This window comes from Manis javanica, chromosome 7 (genome assembly GCF_040802235.1).
Source record: "Manis javanica isolate MJ-LG chromosome 7, MJ_LKY, whole genome shotgun sequence".
Classification (NCBI taxonomy): Eukaryota; Metazoa; Chordata; class Mammalia; order Pholidota; family Manidae; genus Manis; species Manis javanica.
In genome coordinates, this window is record NC_133162.1 from 113,796,355 (window position 1) to 113,817,083 (window position 20,729).

The 20,729-nt window shown below is 35.1% G+C and overlaps 1 protein-coding gene across 14 annotated transcripts in view; it reads right to left on the bottom strand.

Moving 5' to 3' along the window:
- The window catches only part of GTDC1 (glycosyltransferase like domain containing 1), a 352,224-nt gene that overhangs the window by 298,761 nt on the left and 32,734 nt on the right, over positions 1–20,729 (bottom strand). The window contains exon 1 of one of the 14 annotated variants that reach the window (XM_017673261.3): positions 15,208–15,319. The exons of 12 other annotated variants lie outside the window; for them this stretch is intronic. The gene's annotated coding sequence lies outside the window, so the exon portion shown is untranslated. Of the gene's footprint in view, positions 1–13,523; positions 14,110–15,207; positions 15,320–20,729 lie in introns of those variants that run through there. One more of the 14 variants, XM_017673259.3, reaches the window with a different exon arrangement.

Sequence of the window (20,729 nt, forward strand, 5' to 3'; positions counted from 1 at the left end):
TTAAAGACTTCAAAGTAAGACCTGAAACCATAAAACTCCTAGAAGAAAAGAGGTGATAAGCTCCTTGACATCAGTCTTGTGACGGTTTTTTGGATTTGATACCAAAAGTAAAGGCAACAAAAACAAAAAATTAACAGGTTAGACTACATCAAACTAAAAATCTTGACAATAAAGGAAGCCACTAAGATAATGAAAAGAAAGCCTACAGTAAATATTTGCAACCCATTTATCTGATAAGGGGATCATATCCAAAATACATAAAGAGCTTGTGCACCTCAATAGCAAAAAAAAACAACCAATTCAAATAAAAAATGGGCAGAAGATCTGAATAGCCTTTTTTCCAAAAGACACATACAGATGGCAAACAAGTGCATGAAAAGATGCTGAGCATCACCAATCACCAGGGAAATGCAAATCAAAACCACAATGAGATATCACTTCACACTTTTTAGAATGGCTATTACCAAAAAGACTAGAAATAACAAGTGCAGGTGAGGATGTAGACAAAAGGGAACACCTGTGTGCTGTTGTTGGGAAAGTACATTAGTGTTTATATTCAGCCAGGATGGAAAATCAATTATCATATTGTCCAGCAATTCCAATGTTTAGGTATTTATCTGAAGGAAATGAAAACACAAACTCAAAAAGCTATCTGCATCCCCAGGTTCATCAAAGCATTATTTATAATAGCCAAGACATGGAAACACCCTAAGTGCCCAACAGTGGATGAATGCATAAAAAAATGTGGCATATATATATGCACAATGGTATGTTATTCAGCCATAAAAAAAAGAAGGAAATACTAACATGGGTGAACTCTGAGGGCATTATGCTAAGTGAAATATCTCAGACAAGACAAATACAAGAACCCTAAAAACCAAACCAAAACAAAACAAAACAAAATAAAAACTTATCGATACAGAGAACAGATTAGTGGTTACCAGAGGACAGAGCTGGGGTGGGGCAGGTGGCAGGCGGTAGTTTGTAGTGTGGGTGAAATGGGGGAAGGTGGCCAAAAGTTATAAACTTCCAGTTATAAAATAAGTTAAGTCTTAGAGAGGTAAGGTACAGCATGGTGATTACATTTAATTATACTGTATTGTATATTTGAACGTTTCTAAGAGTAAATTTTAAAAGTTCTCATCACAAGAAGAAAATAAGTTTGTAACTATTTGTGGTGATGGATGTTGACTAGGCGATCAATTCACAATATAAACATGTATTGAGTCATTATGCTGTACACCTGAAACTAATATATTATGTGTCAATTATAAACTTTTTAATTAGGAAAGAAAAAATGGGAAGGAGGGAGACAGGTCTACTTATATCTCCATTGCCAAAACTTTGCCCTAATTTCTAAAGTGTGGTTAATAGCAAATTAATCCTTAACTTTTTTTTTTTTGCATAACAAAATTTGCACCAAATTAATAAATACAGATATAATTGAAAAATGTCTTTTGGGTCAAGTTTTATTCTACTCACCCCCAAATCTATAATCAAAAGTACTAACTACAACAAACTGCTTTTATAGAATTGGTTCTTTTTTTGCTTTCTAAGTAATGGAAGGATTTTAATGAAATACACCAAAACAAAATGACCTAAGAAAAGAATCAATGAACCAGAAAAATCCTAATTTCCCTGAGGCTGATTATGGTCCAGTAGGAAAAAGCACTAAACCAGAAGTTAGGAGTCCCGGTTTTAGTGCAGCTTCCCATGAAAAAAAAACATGAAATTTCGCTACTCAGTTTTCTTCATTTAGCAAAGAGAAATCTCACTTACCCCACCTACACCCCAAACAGTTGTGATGATAAAATGAAACAGCATATGTAAGAAATATAAATAATTACATTTGTGAAGAATTGTAACTATATACATATATACACAGAGCTTCACAAATATAAGGCAACAATCCATTAAGCATTATTTTATAGTACAGATGGATTATTTTAATTAATCCACACACTATTTTTATGCTTAACAAATTTTTAATACTACAGTACCACTTCATTATATCAATTATTCTCTGAACTTTAATAGACATACTTAGTTGTAAATGTCAATGTACATAAATCAGGTAGGATTTCCACATTGTTCATAAGGTAGTTTATCCAAGAAAAAAATAATAGCAGTTAAATTCAAATTAAATAAAATATATTCCTTAGCTATTCTTTTAAAGATATGGTAGAGAAGAGGGACTTATTTAAATAAATGACAAATTTAAAATTATTACTATTTATTTATATTTCATCTAGCAGAATTCACTTCCTCTAAGTGAAGATTCCAAGTACTAAATATTTTTTCCTCTAATATGCCTGAAATCACCCCCACCAAATATACAATTCTAATTCTTATTAAATATTGCTTTCTAAGTAGAATAAAATTATGCAACTGTACTTCTTTTTTTCCACAGGATAGTCAACCTGATTTTCAAAGGGAGAGGAGTGTAAAGATTTTCCTTATATTTTCAAGCAGACATGTGGCCTTCTATTCTGCAAATAAAATAACTCCATGGAAATAGCTGTTAGATAAAATCATCATGTCATGAAACATGACAGTAGTCACAAGCATTTGAAAAGCACTTTAAGTGTGACCCTATTTCCTCATACTCGAGATATAGTAATATAATCCATGTTGCTTTCTTAATCACTGCAATCTAAATACCAAACAGCTTGGCTTCCAATATTATTTTAGCAGCATACAGAAGGGAGCAGACTAGCCATTTTGAGATTTATCAGTTTAAGAATTACCCATTTCAGAGGCTTAGGTCTCTCTGAGACCAGTCTTAGGGCCAAATGTAAATCTAGAGTGAAGAAATTTTGCCTCTCAGTAACTTTCTGGTATAATGACTGAGAAATTCCCTACAACAAATGTAAGTATTTCAGAGTAGACAATAATATAAATGCATACATTTAATCTAAGGCTCAAGGTACTGAGCAGAACCGTAATAAAGTATGAAAAATATTTGAATGTTTTTTTTTCTGCAGAGTTTTTTCCAGAATATACCCTGAAGCCCCCAAGTTTTTACCTCAATCCCTTCCAATTTACCCCCCTACCTTTAAGAAACCATACTGAGCAAGCCAGGAAATACCTGGAGGAAAGGAAGGAGAAGCAAACTATTCTACTATATTTACCTCAGTCTGAATCTCTGGTTTCAAAATGTCTGACAATCAATAAATCACAGCTGAAAGGGAAGTTAAAAAAAAATTTCCAATTGAAGCTTCTGTGTACCTCTCCCTGAGCTCATTTTCCTCCCTCTTTCCCAGAGATAACCACTTTGCTGACATGTGTGTCTATCATCCCTATCCTAGATATTGACTATTTAATATCATCTACATGTGATTGCTTTTATAAAACTAAGCTCTATAAGCCCAAGGCTGTGTGTATCTGATACTGTCCTCTATGTAGTATCTAGTTATCAACATACTATAATCATTTAAATGCTACAAATACCTCTAAAGAAAATTAATAAATATTTCATAAAAATAATTAAACAGAAGCATACATTGTCATAATAAGGAAAAAGAAAAAAATGTCTTCCTTTTCTATGAAATTCAGCTAGGCATCTATTATGTGAAGCTGATCCAAAAATTCAAATTAATAGAAACTTAGTTTTTAATTTAAAAGACTGATTGAATAAATTTTAAAATACCAAACAAAATTTTGGTTGGAAAAAATGCATCTTTCATCCAAATTGATGGTAATTCCCTATGAACTCAACTATTATAATTTATTCTGATTTTTTTGTTTCACCACATTAGAAGTTATTTTCCATATTCCCTAGGCAGCAGCAAATAACACCATGCATGAGGACTGATATAATTACATGCCAAAAAAGACAGACCAGCACCCTCACACTCCAAACTCCCCTATGTCTCCTTTGTGCCCCATATGTTACTAATAAAATTGTTTCAATCATACCTTTGAGACAGTTTTACAGACATAATATCAGGCCTCTTAGTTCTTCACAAGGCAACCAGTACCACCAGAACTGTTTGTTACAAATGCCAATTTTAAGACTGAGGCAAACAGAAATCTACATTATTATATATATATATATATATGTTTCTAAATGTATGGGTGTGTGTGTGTATGTACATATATATATATGTTTCTGTGCATTTGTGTGTGTGTATAGATAATATATATTTTGGAGCATATAAATTTGCATTAAAACCACAATCACACTATTCAACCATTTAAACTTTAAAATACCCATCTTAGCTGAAAAAACATTTTTTTAAATTTACAATTAAAAGTATGTAGACATAAAGAAAATTCCAACATCTGACAATATGTCATTCAAGAAACTGTAAGCATAACATTATTGTTTTATACTGTTAATATGATCAACTCATGCAGTATCTGACTTGCAGAAAATAATGACAGCCAGAATTCTTAGTAACAATTACAAAAAGATACAGAGGCGAAAGGAAAATAATGGAACACTGAAGCAACAATTAGAAATTTTACAAACCTACTAAATTGATAAATAATTCTATTAAATTGATAAATAATCCAGTATTCGTGTTCCTGACTCTCTTCAGGAAGCTAAACACTTTCATTACATGTATGGTTAAATTCACCGATTGTAAAGTTTTCTTATAAAACATGAATGTCAAAATTAAATGAGTCACAGAAAGTTTTTTAAAAAAGCCTCTAAGTTCTGCTGTTAGAGGAAATGCTCAATTAGATCAAGACAAATGCATTTGCAATTTTTTCTAGACAATTTCTCCAGAGAAACTCTCCCTAAGATGCTACTTCAACATGTCCTCAATTTGTAAATCTTCAGGGGACAAGATTCCTTTTAATAAGTCAGTCTAAGACCAAAGGGGATATGAGGAATATGAGTCTCCTATGAGCTGTCACAGCAGCAAATAGGAAAGAGACGGCAAAGGTGCTGGTTCAAGTACAAATCCTTCACAGAACCATCTGACCACTTTCCCGAGGCCCAAAAGGCCAAATCAACACCGCCAAGCAGAGGAAGAAAAAGGGCTCAAGTTGAAAAAGTCTGAAGAAGTAGCAGAAAACACTGTTCCTCAAAGAAGTAAATCTGTGATCAAGTCTAGAACACAATAGCTATGCCTCCAGGGATGAACTTCTGTCAGGGGCATAAACTATTGGAACATACCTTATCTACTGAAAGAGGAATTACTACATTAGAAATCATAGAATTCCAGAGTTGGCAAGGATCTATGGGCCACACAGGCATCCTGCCACCAAATCCAAGAAGGCTTCCCACAGCATTCTTCTTAGGTAGACAATGACCCAGTCTTTGGGAAAACTCACCATGATAAGGAGCTCAAAATTCAATTATTGGCCCATACCTTTAGGCCTTACTTGAATGCCAGAGTGCCATTTCTGCCTAAGCCTTCTTGCTCATGAATGACCTTGGCCTGCCTACTTTGACTTGAAATCTGGCCCATTCCATCAGAGCCAGACTTTAACTTTGTCCAGTCTTTGACTGCACTCCCATTGTCCAATTACAGAGGTCTAAATGGAATTATGACCCTGGCCTGTTACTACCTTGGGCCAGGTCCCAGTTCTAGCTCCCCTGGTCTGTTTTCATCTGTGAGACACCACTACCACCACCAATCCCCAAGTCTGACCACTGCTCAGTCCTAACAGCCTATGATCACAGGGAAGCTTACTACTGAAGGAATTCACCCTGGACTCTCCAGTACAACAATCTTCTCATGTATCTATACTAGCCTTTGGCTAGCTGTTATTAATATTTTTACCAGGGCTCAAGACCATCTGGGGTTCTGATAAAAACTACAAATCTTTTCCTCTAAAAAAGGCCTAATTGCATACAGAATATTATACCTAATTTCAGAGAATTCTCTGTGAATCCCAAGAATCCCTGTTACCTGTAACAGAGGCTCCTATAAACAACTAAATGCTGATTCCACATACACTCTACACACACATACATATAAACACACAAATTTGTTTCCTTATGTTTAGAGTAATACCCCCTAAAAACATACTGTTTTTCACAGTTGTCCTCCTTCTTATTCTTGTCAATTATTTAAGTCACCAAGGGGTCCTGATGATCAATCAAGCATAAGAGCTGATGCTCCATAGGATTCACTCAAGACGATTCTCAAGGATGTGTAGAAAATATCAAAATTTTATATTTATTTTTATCTAGCACTTTTTTTGTTTTCAATATTTCTGCTTCATAATTTACATATCTTAGTACAGACACATGTGTTTTCACAGGTTAATAAAATAAAAATATATATACTGTATGTGCTTTAAAAAGTTTACTAATTACAAGTTTAGACAATATGCCTTTTGGGCAATGACAGTTATGAGCAGTATTCTTGAGATACCATCAAGAACTAGTTAAGTCACAGGAGTTAACTGCAATGGTCTCCACTGGCATTACCTGATACCTCCTGACTAAACCATGCCTGTAACAGCACACTTTAGAATCACATTTCATAGCCCTGTACACCAACAGTTCAAACACTTCACATCTTTCATAAAACATAGCAAACAGTACATCAACACTTATAATTTGGGAAGCAGCACTGGTTTATAATCAGATTGTTATAAAACAGCATAGAAGTAAAAAGCATTGTCAAGATATGGCACATACTGAAGACATTTTATAAACATGTGTACAATACATTTGAATAGTTCCCAAATCAGAAAAGTTCTAGTATGAAAGAAGGCAGTCTAGATCTGTGCTATCCAATATGGTACACCCTGCTACCTGTGCTACTGAGCACATGAAATGTGGCTAGTGCCACATGTTTGAATTATATTTTGATATATTGGGTTAAATAAAATTAAGTTCACCTGTTTATTTTTACTTTGTTAATGTGGCAATTCAAAAATTCAAAAATTACATACATGTTTGCATTATATTTCTCCTGGATAGCAGTGCTCTAAATGACAGTTAAAAAGAATAACCTTCAAAATAAGATGCTATTCTTTATGGATAATTTTATCCTCACTCTGCCACCACTGCAGCCCTGCCCCCACTATGAATGTGTTCACAGTAATACAAATTATTTACAAAAGTTTTGCATGATTTTAAGACATCAGTTCCACAACAATGTATATTTTATTTTCTGATTGGCCAAAATATACAAACAATGGTCGGCTAGGAGGAATGCTATACCTATATACTCTTAATGCCAAACCATGAAGTTAAAAAAGACAAAGTGATATAATAGTCTAAAGAAAACAAATTTATTCACTACTGTCAACCAGATAAACACAGGGTCCATTTAGAGTCTTACAATACTTTAAAATTGGGCTTCACCCACAAAATAGAACTTTTTAATATAGAACTTACCTGGTATCAATATCACTGGATTGACATTTTCACTTTCCCTCTTGAAACTATCATGTCTCTTAAGAGAACAAAGGTACTAAATTCATATGTCCCCTAGCCTTTTCCTTTTTAAAAGAGCTACGGCAGATAGAGCAGATTTATTTTTAACACTCACACAACTTTTTCTAGTATGTTTTACAACATAAGAGCAGTCAGAAAGCTATCAGTACTTTTGTTAGACTCCCTCGCAACCTGAGCCCTACCTAGGCTTCCCAACCAGGAAGACCAGGAGAAATGAAATCAGGAAAGAGAGCAACCAAGCACAGGCAGATCAGCCCATCCAGAAATGATGGCAAGTAAGATGGCAATTGTCTGGAGTCAGCAGCAAAAGCCAAGATTCCTCATTCAGAAGCTTCCAAACTTGAGCAGGGCAGCCTGGTTCTGAGACCAGAGATGGCTGCAGCTCCCGTAGCAACCCAGCTAAAAAGTGTGCTTCCAGGACTTGTTCCTAGAAAAGCTCAGCCTAGAGTCTATTCTTCTGCTCCTTCAAAGACCCTGGAAATGATTACAACCTAATAAACCCCCTTCTGCTTAAACCAGCTTTAATATTTGATTTTCTGCTACTAAGAGCCCTTTCCAATATACAGGCCAAGCAAACAACACATGAAATAAATTTTTAAATACAATACCAAAACTAGGCTTTAAAATAAAGGCCTAAAGTATAAGCCTATTATTGCATAAAAATGTAATCTTAATTTTTCTACACTATATATTTTTAAATGGTTAAAATGGTACATCTTATGTATATGTTATCAGAGTAAAAATATATTCATAAACACATCAAAAAAAACTACATTTAGGCTTAAGAATCAAGAATTCTTAGATTAACTTGGATCTGTTAACTTATTCCTTTTCCAACAGTATCAAGTAAGCAAGTCACTTAGCCTCTTGGTCTAGCTCCTTGGTCTCTAGGCATAAAAAGTAGAAGAAATTTCAACATGTATTAAGGATAAGAGAGACACAAAAATTCTGTAATGGATGAAGGGGGTGGGAGGGAACATGGGAATATTTGTTACAAAAATTTCTATTTGACTACTATGGGCAAAGAGCTTTACATGTAGCCTCATGCAATCGCCATAACAACACTCACCCAACCCCCATTTATAATAACGCTTCAATGTAGGTGTCAATCCTTTTCCTACTGAGAAAATGGAGGAAGAAAAGCTAAGGAACTTGCACAAGATGCACAGCTAGTAACTGTTGGAGCAATAAAAGATCAAGATCTGTCTGACTCCAAAGCCCTGGCTCTTTCTATACCGCATTTCTTTTACTGACTGCCTCAGCCACAGTACTCAGCAGGCAAAGGCTAATTAAATTATCCACCATGATGGAATCATTGCAGAGCCAGGAAAGCAATTCCTGAAGTGTCACCTAGACCATTAATATAGTATGCCCTGTAGAGTCAAGTGTGATGTTCAAATTCAGAAATAACTAGATGATGATGATTATAATGATAATAGCATCCAGCTACCATTTACTGAGTGCCTATTATGTTTAAAGTGCTTCATATTCATTACTTCATTTAATCCCCTGAACATCCCAGTAAGAAATGCACAGTAGGTGTTACCTTCATTTTACAACAGAAGAAAATGAGATGCAGAGAGATTAAGAACTCTGCCAAAGATTATACCACAAGTCGAGTTCAGAGCCATAACTTGCACCAAATCTCTATGATGCCCAAGGATGTGGGTGGGGACCACTTATTTTCCTTTCATCCTCTAAAGAGCCAAATACGGGCCTTATACAGGTAAACATTTAATAAATCAGTGATTTTACTTTGAAATCAGGGACACCAAATGCATAACAAAAGGTTAGATAAATTCAGCAGTGATGATATGAAGTGAAGACATGAAGGAAGAAATGATAATGAAGAAAATCCATCCCTGAAGGTCAATGTATATAATAAAGGATCAGACCCCGTTTTCCTCACACTCTCCATCCTAGCCCACCCCTCACTTATTTTCCCACCAGAAAAAGAAGAGCTAAGACAAGCACTAAGATTTGCTCTATCAACCCTAGCACATTGTCAGAAATTATACCTACTACATTTTCCTAAGGGAACTGTATGAAAACAGGGAAATCACCTGCAAGACATCTGATTTAGCAGGTCTGAGGTGGGGCCTATGAATGTGCAAATCCAACAAGCTCCCAAGTGATTCTTACACTGGGCCACATTAGTTTCAATTACTATCACCTTAAAAATTTTTTCCAAATGTATTTGAATGAAAAAAAACAACAAAAAAAAATTCATTCATTTCTCCCATCCTCCATTCCCCCACCTCTGGCAATCACCAATCTGTTCTCTGTATCTATGAGCTTGGTTTTATTTTTTCACATGTATATTTTTTTTATTCAACATAAAAGGGAGATCATACAGTATTTGTCTTTGTCTCCAAGCAAAATACCCTCTCAGTCCATCCATGTTGTCACAAATGGCAAGACTGTATTCCTTTTTATGGCTGAGTAACATTCCATTTGTGTGTGTGTGTGTGTGTGTGTGTGTATGAGTGTGTACATACCACATTTTCTTTACCCATTCATCTACTGATGGACACTTATGTTGTTTTCATGTTTTGTAAATACTGTGAATATTGTAAATAATGCTATGATGAACATGGTGTTGCATATATCTTTTCAAGTTGGTGTTTACATTTTCTCAGGATAAGTACCCAGAAATGGAATTGCTTAATCATATGGGAGTTCTATTTTTAATATTTTGAGGAACTTCTATATTGTTTTCCATACTGGTTGCATCAATATGCATTCCCACCAACAGTGCCCAAGGGTTCCCTTTTCTCCACATCCTCACCTACACTTGCTTTCCTAGTCTTTTTGATAACGGCCATTCTAAAACGTGAGGTGATAGCTCACTGTGGTTTTGATTTGCATTTCCCTGGTGACTGGTGCATCTTTTCATGTACCTGTTGGACATCTGCATGTCTTCTTTGGAAAAATAGCAATTCAGACCTTCTGCCCATTTACTAATTGGATTGTTTGGAGTTTTTTGCTATTGGGTTCCATGAGCTCTTTATATATTTAGGATATGAACCCCTTAGCAGATATATGATTTGCAAATAGTTACTGTAGGTTGTCTTTTCATTATTTTGATGATTTCCTTTGCTGTGCAGAAGCTTTTTAGTTTGATGTAGTCTCACTTGTTTATTTTTGCTTTTGTTTCCTTTGCCTTTGGTGTCAAATCCAAAAAACCATCACCAAGACCAATGTCAAAGAGCTTACTGTCTATGTTTTCTTAAAGGAATTTTATAATTTCAGGTCTTCAGTTCAAATCTTTAATCCATTTTGAGTTTATTTTTGCATATGGTGTATGACAGTGGTCTAGTTTCATTCGTTTGCATGTGGCTGTCCAATTTTCCCAATACCATTTATTGAAGAGACTATCCCTTCCCTATTGCATATTTTGGTTCCTTCATTATAAATTAATTGACCATATATATAAGTGAACTTATTTCTGGACTCACTGTTCTGCTGCATTTATCTATGTGTTTGTTTTTATGCTATTACTGCTACTTTGCTTACTAGGGCTTTGTAGTAGTTTGAAATCAGGGAGCGTGGTATCTCCAGCTTTGTTCTTTCACAAGATTACTTCAGCTCTTCTGGGTCTTTCACGGTTCCATACAAATTTTAGGACTGTTCATTCTATTTCTGTGAAAAATGCCATTAGAATTTTGATGGGGATTGTACTGAATCTGTACATTACTCTGGGTAATATGGACATTTTAACAGTAGTAATTCTCCCAGTCCATGAACACAGAATATATTTCCATTTGTTCAAGTCTCCTTCAACTTCTTTCATTAATTCTTATAATTTTTCAGTATAAATCCTTTTTGTCCACAAGGTTCAGCCAGCAGAGAGTAAACTAATAATAATTAGAAAGATCATCTTTATCTCCTCTTTGATACAGCATGATTTTATAATGGAGATATAATTAACAAACTGGAGAATAGCCAGAGGGTTGGAAGATACTAGGGTGGAGACTACATGATCTAGATCTGGACAATCTATGGGTCCTCAATGAATTTAATAGATTTTCAAAATTCTCAATGACACATATAATACGCATTTCTTAGAAGGTATAAAGTGAGGTATGGGGGTAGAAGAAAGGGAGTAAAATTTGAATAAAGGGAATAAAATCATAAATTACATAACTAACATGTGGAACCTCAGCACAAAGAAAATAATACTGCCTTAGTCTAGCACAAAACTTTACCTTTTCATAAAAAAAGAGGCCTAATTTTTAGTAAAATAACAGTAACAAATATTTTCCAAACAAACATATTACTTGCAGCAGCATACAAAGTTAACAGCAATAGGAATTCAGTATGTTTCCAGATGATAATAATGAGCTGCAAAAGGTCAAGAAAACCCAAGACAGTACATACAAAATGATGGGGGCACTGTTGTCTTTTATTTACAAACAAAGAAGTCAATTTATTCAGTATCATTATGACAGACCCACCCAAATATGGAAATAGTAGCTTGTGGAGTTAACTCAAAATATGGTACAAAACCACATGTGCTGGACTATGTGGAAAATCCAGTCTCATAAAGCAAAAACACCACCATTAAAAATTACATGCTAGCAAAATTAATAGCTTATAGGACACAGCCTTCCATTAACAAAAGGCAGTTAAGAGGTTTTGTTTTTGTTTGTTTTAATTCAGTTGACATCAGGACACTTGAAGTCTACTGAGGTAACATATCAAAAGTAAATAAAAACTGAAAAAGCAACTGCAAAGAAAAAGAAATTGGCATAGTGGAACTGACACAGTAAAAAAAATATGTATTATAGAATAAAAATTACAAAAAAGTAAATAGATTATGGTACATCCATATGATAGATGAAATTTTTAAATGTGGGAAATGATGGTGATATAAAATTAAATGAAAAGGAAAGATCTACTGATCTTAACTACAGAAAACTAAAAATTTCAAAGAAAAAGAAATGAAAGGAAATATGCCAAAATATTAACAGTCTACCTCTGGATAATGGGATCGGAGTGGTTCACCTCTGTAACTTCTTTTTTATAACCCTATATGTGTTACTTTTATAATCAGAAAAATAAAAACAGAAATAGAAAAGTTAGCACTTTTTTACTAAATATAAAACACTTGAAACTAAAGTATTAGGACAGTTAATAAAGTAACTTAACTGTTGATTATTTTAGTAAATCTTTGAATCATTCATTTCAGTAAAGGGTTGATAAATAGTTGAGAAAGGATAATGTACCTATCAAAATGGAGACATAGTATTTCTAAGTTCCTTCATAGGATTTCTTCTATTCTAATTTCCTCTAGTCACAGGCACCCACTTCAAATCACCTACATATCTTAAATTGGTTTCTTAATCTATCATTGTAGATTACAATCAGTTTAACATCCTAAATCACATATTTTCATCAACCTGCCCAATGATACTAGCTAAGACTCCAGAACCTCCCAGTCATTGAGCTGTTACTTTACATGTAATTTCTTTACTTTACAAACTCAAAGGAAAGTATTATCATCTTGACTTTGTAGAAGTGTGAACTCAGAGATGCTAAGTAACTGTACCATGTGACACTAGAAAGTTGCAGAACTGGGAGTTGAACTCTTGTCATTCAGGTGCAATAATACATCACAGCACCTTTCCACAAAGCTGGCATAACATAATATCCTGTTTTTTGCAATTTTAACACTGCCTCTTTAGGACAAACAAGGACAGAGTTACAGAAAAAAAATAAAATTACAAAGAAATTGTAATTAGAGGAGCTATCTACTAATTATAAAGTATTTCAATCTGTAGCCTCATTATCTTCTACCTGCTACATGTACCCACTGAACACTGACCTCACACAATGGAATCACTCAGTCTGTGGCTAGAGGTAAGAGAATACAGATAAACAGTTGTGGCACACTGTATTTTTCAAAAAATGGGCACAGCAATATTTCCAGTCCCACATGCCCTTTCAAAGAGCTTGCCACATCTTCACCCAGAGGCAGGGACAACTTCCCCTCCAGCTTAAATTGAGAAGGGCCTTTATCAAGGAACAACATGCCTAGGAAAGTAATACCTGTGACTTTCAAAAATAAGCTAAAAGAGGCAATATGGATATAGGTTCTACCTCTCCTTACCCCGCCACCTTCTCCCCTCTCCCCTTTCTCTTTCCCTTTTACCTTTACAACCCAATCATCATGCTGTGAGGAAACGCAGGAGACATGGAAAGGCTGAAAGCAGGTGTTCCAGCAAAGACCCTCAGCCAACAGCCAGCATCAACCGCAAGACATGTCCTGAGCAAGCTTTCAGACGATTCTAACCCTGCCCTTCAAGCCACACAGCTGACACAAAGTGCAGCAGAAATGAACTATGCCAAATAAACCCTTCCAAATCACAGATTCCTGAGCAAAATAAATGTGTTAAGCCACTAAAGTTTTACTGTGGTTTATAAAGTAGCAAGAGGTCACTAAAACAGATGTTTGGGGCTGTATTCACAGCAAGTTAAAGTATTTATTGCAAACTTATATAACTTTCTGCAATTACCCTCTTTTTTAATTAGGTGAACCATAGTCCCTAACTCCTTAGACTTCAGATTAGTCTCTGGAGACGTGAGCCTTCAGGACTACTACTAGATTCTCCTTTTAGAGTCAAACTGTATATCTTGTTGAAATAAAGTATCACCTTAAAAGTTAATGTCACATCTTTTCAGGGGGAAGTTCTAAACAAGGATTCCAAGAAAACCCTCTGAAAGATAAAATTATGGCATCCATGTTTTGGCTTATATCACAAAAGTTATTTGCAGAAAGATACCAATTACCAGTGTTCCCTAGAGTACAGCATTTCCACAAAATATTTTTTTCATTTTACCATAATTGACATCCTATTAGTTTCAGGTGTACATTACAAAATGATCCACAAGCTAAGTCTAGTTACTACCATCTATAAGCACACAAATTTATTACAATAATACTGACTCCATTTTACATACCAGGCTCAGAAGTAAGGATTTAAATATCATTATGTTCTCATTGCTAACTAAGAAACCCTCCCCACTTAACTTTCTTTGGCCCAACTGCCAACCCCTAATGTTGAGCAAATTCACCATGTAACATCCTTCTGACCCCCAGACTATTGAACACTCATGAATAAAAAAGGCAGGTGGCTGTCAGTGCCAATAAAAAATTACACATTTAGATTCTTGGCTAAAAAATCTTTCTTTGGGAATTCTTACTCTGTTTTATTCTTTGATCATAGAAGTTGTTTCAATCTTTTTCCTCTTTTTAAGTTCTCAACACCTACTAACTCCTTCGCAGATGACCCTTCTTTTCCTGCAATAAACTTTCTAGGTCATTTAACATGTGCCACCAAGCTCCTCCTATAAATTTTAAGTAGATAACTCATTTACTAATAGAAAACTCTGATTTCTTTCCCTCCCAATTCACAAAAGAGTTCCTTTTTTCTCTCAAAGTTTAGCCCACATACCTGTGTTAAACTCTTTTAAGACTTTGAGTCACCAAATTATTCTCTCTTTAAAATCTTCAATCCCTTTCTTATCACAGTTGCCTTTGTAGCAACTGACAAATTCATCCATTTGCCTCAAATAAAATCCCTCTCTTAATCCTTTGAATTATCATTTCAACTTTCTCCACTAAATTTTTTTAAAGGAGTCTACATCACTGTATCCAAATTCACTTTCCAATCCCTTACTTGGTTTCTAATCATAGTACTCTACTAGTCACCCTCGGAGGAGTCTCCAGTGGTCACCAAATACCAGATGAGGTTTACTTGGTCCTCAGATACCTTCAAAGCTACACAGCATTTACAAGTGTTCATTATCCCATCTCTGACACTTTCTTGTTTTACCTTCCACAATGGTACATTCTTCTGGCTCTCTCATTTTCTTTCTTTCCATTTATCACAGGCAACTCCTAATTACCCAGACTTGACAATTCAGCCACCAATCTCATATACAAATTCTCCTTTTCACTCATAATGTTACCAACCCAAATTCAAGTTTCATAATATCACTTTTCTGAATCACTAAGATAACCTCCCAAATGCCATGCCTCTATGATATTAGTCCCTAATTTAAGAAACTAACTGGTTTGGTAACATTCCTAATGTTTAGCCTGATTATCTCATTCTTCCACTTAAAAAAGAGGAAGCATACAGATTCAAATGAACTTTGGTTTGAATCCTAGCTCTGATAATGACTTGTCATGAGACCTGAGTAAGTCATAAGTCACATAACTACTCTGGGTCTCTATATTCTCTCTTCTTTAAAATGAGGGTTGTAATATTTATTAAACAAGAGTTACAAATAAATCAGAAGAAACATTCAGGTCTAACGTTTATAAGAAGTTCTAACTTATAAGAAGCATTCTATGACCTTCAAGGGCTGTCCACTGCCTAACAAATAAGATCTACACACCCAATTTTTCTACTCCAATTGCTTCCCCTTTTGCTGCTATGCAGAACCATCACAGACTCTTCAATGAGGCACTGTGTGATTCTGCCTTTTTCGTGTTAGGTGCTCAATCTGAAATGTCCTTTTCCCAAATCTTCCCCTGCCAATTTTCAACCAGTTACTTGAGGTCCAGCTAAAGCTAAAGTATCACATTCTTAAAGGAATGTCTAATGTGAAATAAGCTTTTTTTTCCTTTGGGTTTTACTTGTACCTCTTTTCACTATGTATTCCATTCAAGTTACTTTGTAGACTCATCTTTCATCCTTATTTGAATGTAAACTCTTTGAGGGCCAGGAACTACATATTTTATCCAGTACACTGCTCAGTACCCTGCACTACAAACAAAAGCATTAAAGAAAAATAACAGTGACACTTAAAAGATTCTGAGATTGATTTCCAATTCTATTTATAAAATTTATACTGAATATGTAGCCACCTATCTTATCTATAGGTTCATCATGGATATCAAATAAAAATGTTCAATAACCTCGGACATGTCTAAAGGGAGATATGACTTATTTAGATTATGTAATTGAAATAACAGACAAGAAATAAGATTTCTATAAGTCTGCTTTATGGAGAATAATATGATTTTAACAAGAGTTAAATCCTATCAACTGGGAAGGATAAACCTTGTCATTTTATTTCATTTTTAAAGATAATTTACACAAATTATCAAATAATTCCATTTCAGAAACACTCACACATAACAAATCATCATATGCATGAAGAAAGTACAGCATAAAGCTGTCAATGAAATCTCCAGATTTTACAAAAGTTAATCAGAGTTGATCATTTTTGCCAGACTATATATGTAATTCTCTAACAGTAAACAGAAGAAATAAATAAGCAAATCATATGTAAGAGGAGTGATCACATAGTCAACTACAGTATTCAAGCACAAAGAGATATATTATGAATGAGTATAAAAGACTGTGGTGCAGCTTTTTTTTTTCACACATGTATTCCACAACATAAGAAAAGAAAAAAACCATAGAGATGCATGTAGTATACAGATGCAAGCAAGAGTAGAGTGAAGGAACGGCTGCAAAGACTGGAGAGATTGGGAAGCACCTGCTTCCAGTTTGCTTAGTATATGTTGTAAATAGTACCTGCTCCCTTGGTTGCAAAAGCACTAAGAGAAAACTGCAGTTTTGTACTAGCGTGTGCACATATGTGCTTATGCACTCATGAAGCTGTACGGAAGGACATAACAAAGGTCTCAAAATTCACACAGGGTAAATCTGGATAAGCATCAAGATTAACGTTAATGACGCATCCTTGGAAAGGCTCTACAGATAAGAATAGATTTGAACATAACTCAACACTTAAGTATTCCCCGTGTTCATTCAAATACATTCTGGACTGAGGACCGTAATGCTGTCTGGAGAACGAGGAAGTGTTTTTACTTTGGATGCAATAACCTCTCTCTCTCCAGGTGCTGAATCCCTGACCTCCGTGTATAATAATTAAACCAATTATTTATTTTAAGATACATAATTAATGAATATATGTAAACATTAGATTTCTAAGCTGTAAAGAAAGCACAAATATTTACTTTTCTATCTATGTGCAATAATAAAGATTACTTGCAGTTGACTTGACTGAACATGTGTCTCTGAGTCTCTTAGCTTTTTAACCCTCATGAGTATTCAATCTGCCATTAGGAAATACTTAACTACTCCCAACTCCAATTCCCTTATAAGGGACTATTCAATGGCCCTACTTTGTATCATTGACCTCTTTGAGGATCTGATAAAAACTAAGGGGCTTCTCCACAGAAATACCTATTTAAGTACATATAGATATAAGATTTTATATACCAAAGAGAGGTTTTTATTTTTGTCTAATGAACTTTGCCTTATCTTGCTCACTTTCTCCAAGATTTCCTTTAAGTGTTTCCAGAGCCTAAATTTGTATAGTAATTCCCTCTGGTTCTACCACTTAGCGCCAGGGTCAAGTGACATTCTTGGACTTTTTACTTATAATCCCATAATTCTCTTGCAAATGAGATAACTGCATGCATCATGCTGTACTCTTTTAATTGGTTTTCTTATTTTCTTCTCCACTGGAATACGAGTGAGCTCCTTAAGGCCAGGAAGAGCCTATTTCTATCATGCCTTTCCTAGAGCTCCAGCAACTAGAACACCTAGTGCAAAGTAAGTCTTCATTACCTATCTGTCGATCAAGAAAAGCCATGGGTTTATACTGTTGAATTTGGGCAACAGGTACACACAGAGTAGGGGAGGAAGTGTGTTTCATTCTATTAGCCTGTCTTCTTTTCTATGTTTTTTACATTTTTCAAATATTGGGGTTAAAAGTCTGTAAAAGAGAGACATGTAGTTATGCATTGATAACCTTCATGAAAGAGTCTATAAGTGAACAGAAATTGTTCATTTTGCCTAAGAGAACTAAGATAAATGAATAGAAACCAAAATTTTGGTTCATCTAAGAAAAAAACTCTAACAATTAAAAGTATCTGAAAATGAAGCTGTTTCCAAGAGAGAAAGTGAAGGCCCTGCCACTGGGCTAGTTATAGTCAAGCAGGAATTGGCCAGTCAGAATGGATTACTCCTTAGGGGATTAAAGAACCATATGGCAAAAATGAATTCTAAGAATCTTCAAATCTGGTGAGTATCTAAACAGGGCTTATTATTTCAAGAGAGATATGCAGAGGTCAATATAAAGATGATTGTTGATTTCATACACTTTATAAAGCATCTACAAAGAATGAAGTATCTCAAAACCAGTTTCCTCACAGGCCTCATCCTGCAGGCTTACTGTCTGAACTCCAGCTTCCCTATCCTTCCTGCAGGTCCTCGGTATGCCCTTTGGCCCCCATGGTCCATGATGCTCCTACTGAAGAATGCTCTTCAGATAACAGCTAAGGCACACTGCCTCTGGGAAGGCTTTCCTACGTGACCAGATCAGGTTCTTTCATTACATGCTCTCAGACAACCACAATCCTTTTCTCAAAAAGCAGAGAGACCCCATGTTTTTGCTCACCACTGAATCACCAGGGCCTGTCACAGAGCCTGGCATGTTGTAAGGGCTCAATAAATATTTGCTGAATAGATGATGAATACAACAGTCACTATGAACCTAGCATTTTCATAAATTATGATTTAAACTGAATACAAATCAACTTGCCAAAATACAAACAAGCTACTTCTTTACCACAAGTGATTAAACTACCTCCCAAGAGGTTAAGGACAATAATAAAATAGTTAGCTAGCTCCCAAGACAATATTTTTATATTTGTTTTATTATGAAAATATAACACATTTTCAATAACTTTCAGCTTCACAATACACAAAAGAAATTTATTTCCCAAAACTCTAAAGATTCTGATAAGCCAAATGATTCTCCAATCAAACTGTGGGTTATTAAGCTAAAACACCATATTGTATGAATGTGAAGTTTAATGAGGACATTTAGGTAATGATGAAGCTGTGAAAACTTCTGGACAGATGAACAACCATCAGGTCATATAAAATATTTCCAGATCTGTGTTTGAAGTAAGGTACAAAAATGCCCAGGATAGGAGTACTTTATATTGCTAAGAAACACTGATGACTGATGAGTAAATCATCTCTCTTACAAAGGTCAACTATAATCATCTCATTTATCAGCAAAATTCCTATTAATGATTATTCATTTTTAAAACCGTCACAAAATATATTAAACAAAAAGGAAGGCATAAATTATGCTTATCACACTCAGAAATCACTGATGTATCCAATGTATACAAGGACAAGTACAATTGTATTTTATTGACTTCCATCAAAAGTGGTTTAAGACAAAATTACAAAATCCTATCTTAAATTATAGAGATTATAAGAAAAAATTCTGTCAAGTTGTTAAAAGTACAATATTTCTACCTGCAACAAAACTATCACTATAGCTAAAAAACAAAACATTTGGAAGTCCAAATAAATTCTAACAAAGTTAAACACTAGGTTGAATACTATCTTTTTAACTGTGGGGAAATTGCCCACTTCCACCTTATTCAGAACTCTTATTACCCAATAAACTTGAATGAGAGAAGCCCTGCACCATGCTGAAATCTCATAAACTCAACCTTGCATCTTATAACATTTAGTTTAATTTTAGACCCAAGAACTTTCACCCAGACCTACAGTTTCACCTAGGTCACCCATTCCATTATTAGTGCCAGTCCTGGGCTCAGTTCCCATTCTATTTCAGAGATAATGGCAAATAGGAAAAGATCAGAAGATGCCTTTGGACCAAGTAATGAACTTGAAAGAATGATTGTTTTTTAATGAAGTAAGTAAAATTTACCTTGGAGAGGTCTGAATGTGAAAAAAGACTTAGCCTAATGCCTCAAAAATTGGAACTATTATTATTACTGTGCTTTAATTTTATAAATTGATTTCATCTGATATTAATACTAAAAAATAATATATTAAGTAACTTGGGAAGATGGAGTTCCTATGGCCAGGATCCTCACTGAACTTAAACCACCTGATGATATAACTGGCCTGTTGCTAGGCTACTGCTTTCACACCTTTAGGCAATAAACTATTACTGCGCTACATAGAGAGCTTGGCCCAGTGCTCTGGGCAGAGGGAGAGATGCTAGTGTTCTACCTACTGCCGGAGAACAAGCTGGGTAATAAACACTTTCACCCCAAAGAACATTTTGCTGTCAATTTCTTTGGTCACATTGAATCCATAGTGAACTTGCCTGGGGTTGAAACCCATTGGCAAGATTATTGGCGAAAGTCGGCAGGGTTCATTGTTGACCAAGGAAAAAAACAGGCTGCCCTTATGGGAGGGGTGCTTCAGCGGGCTGCCCCTGTGAATGGAAAGACAGTGGATTGTCCCCCAATGGATATGTGGGCTGAGGTGGTTGCCTCCTAGAGGACTGGGCCCCACCCCAGGACTGGAGGCAAGTG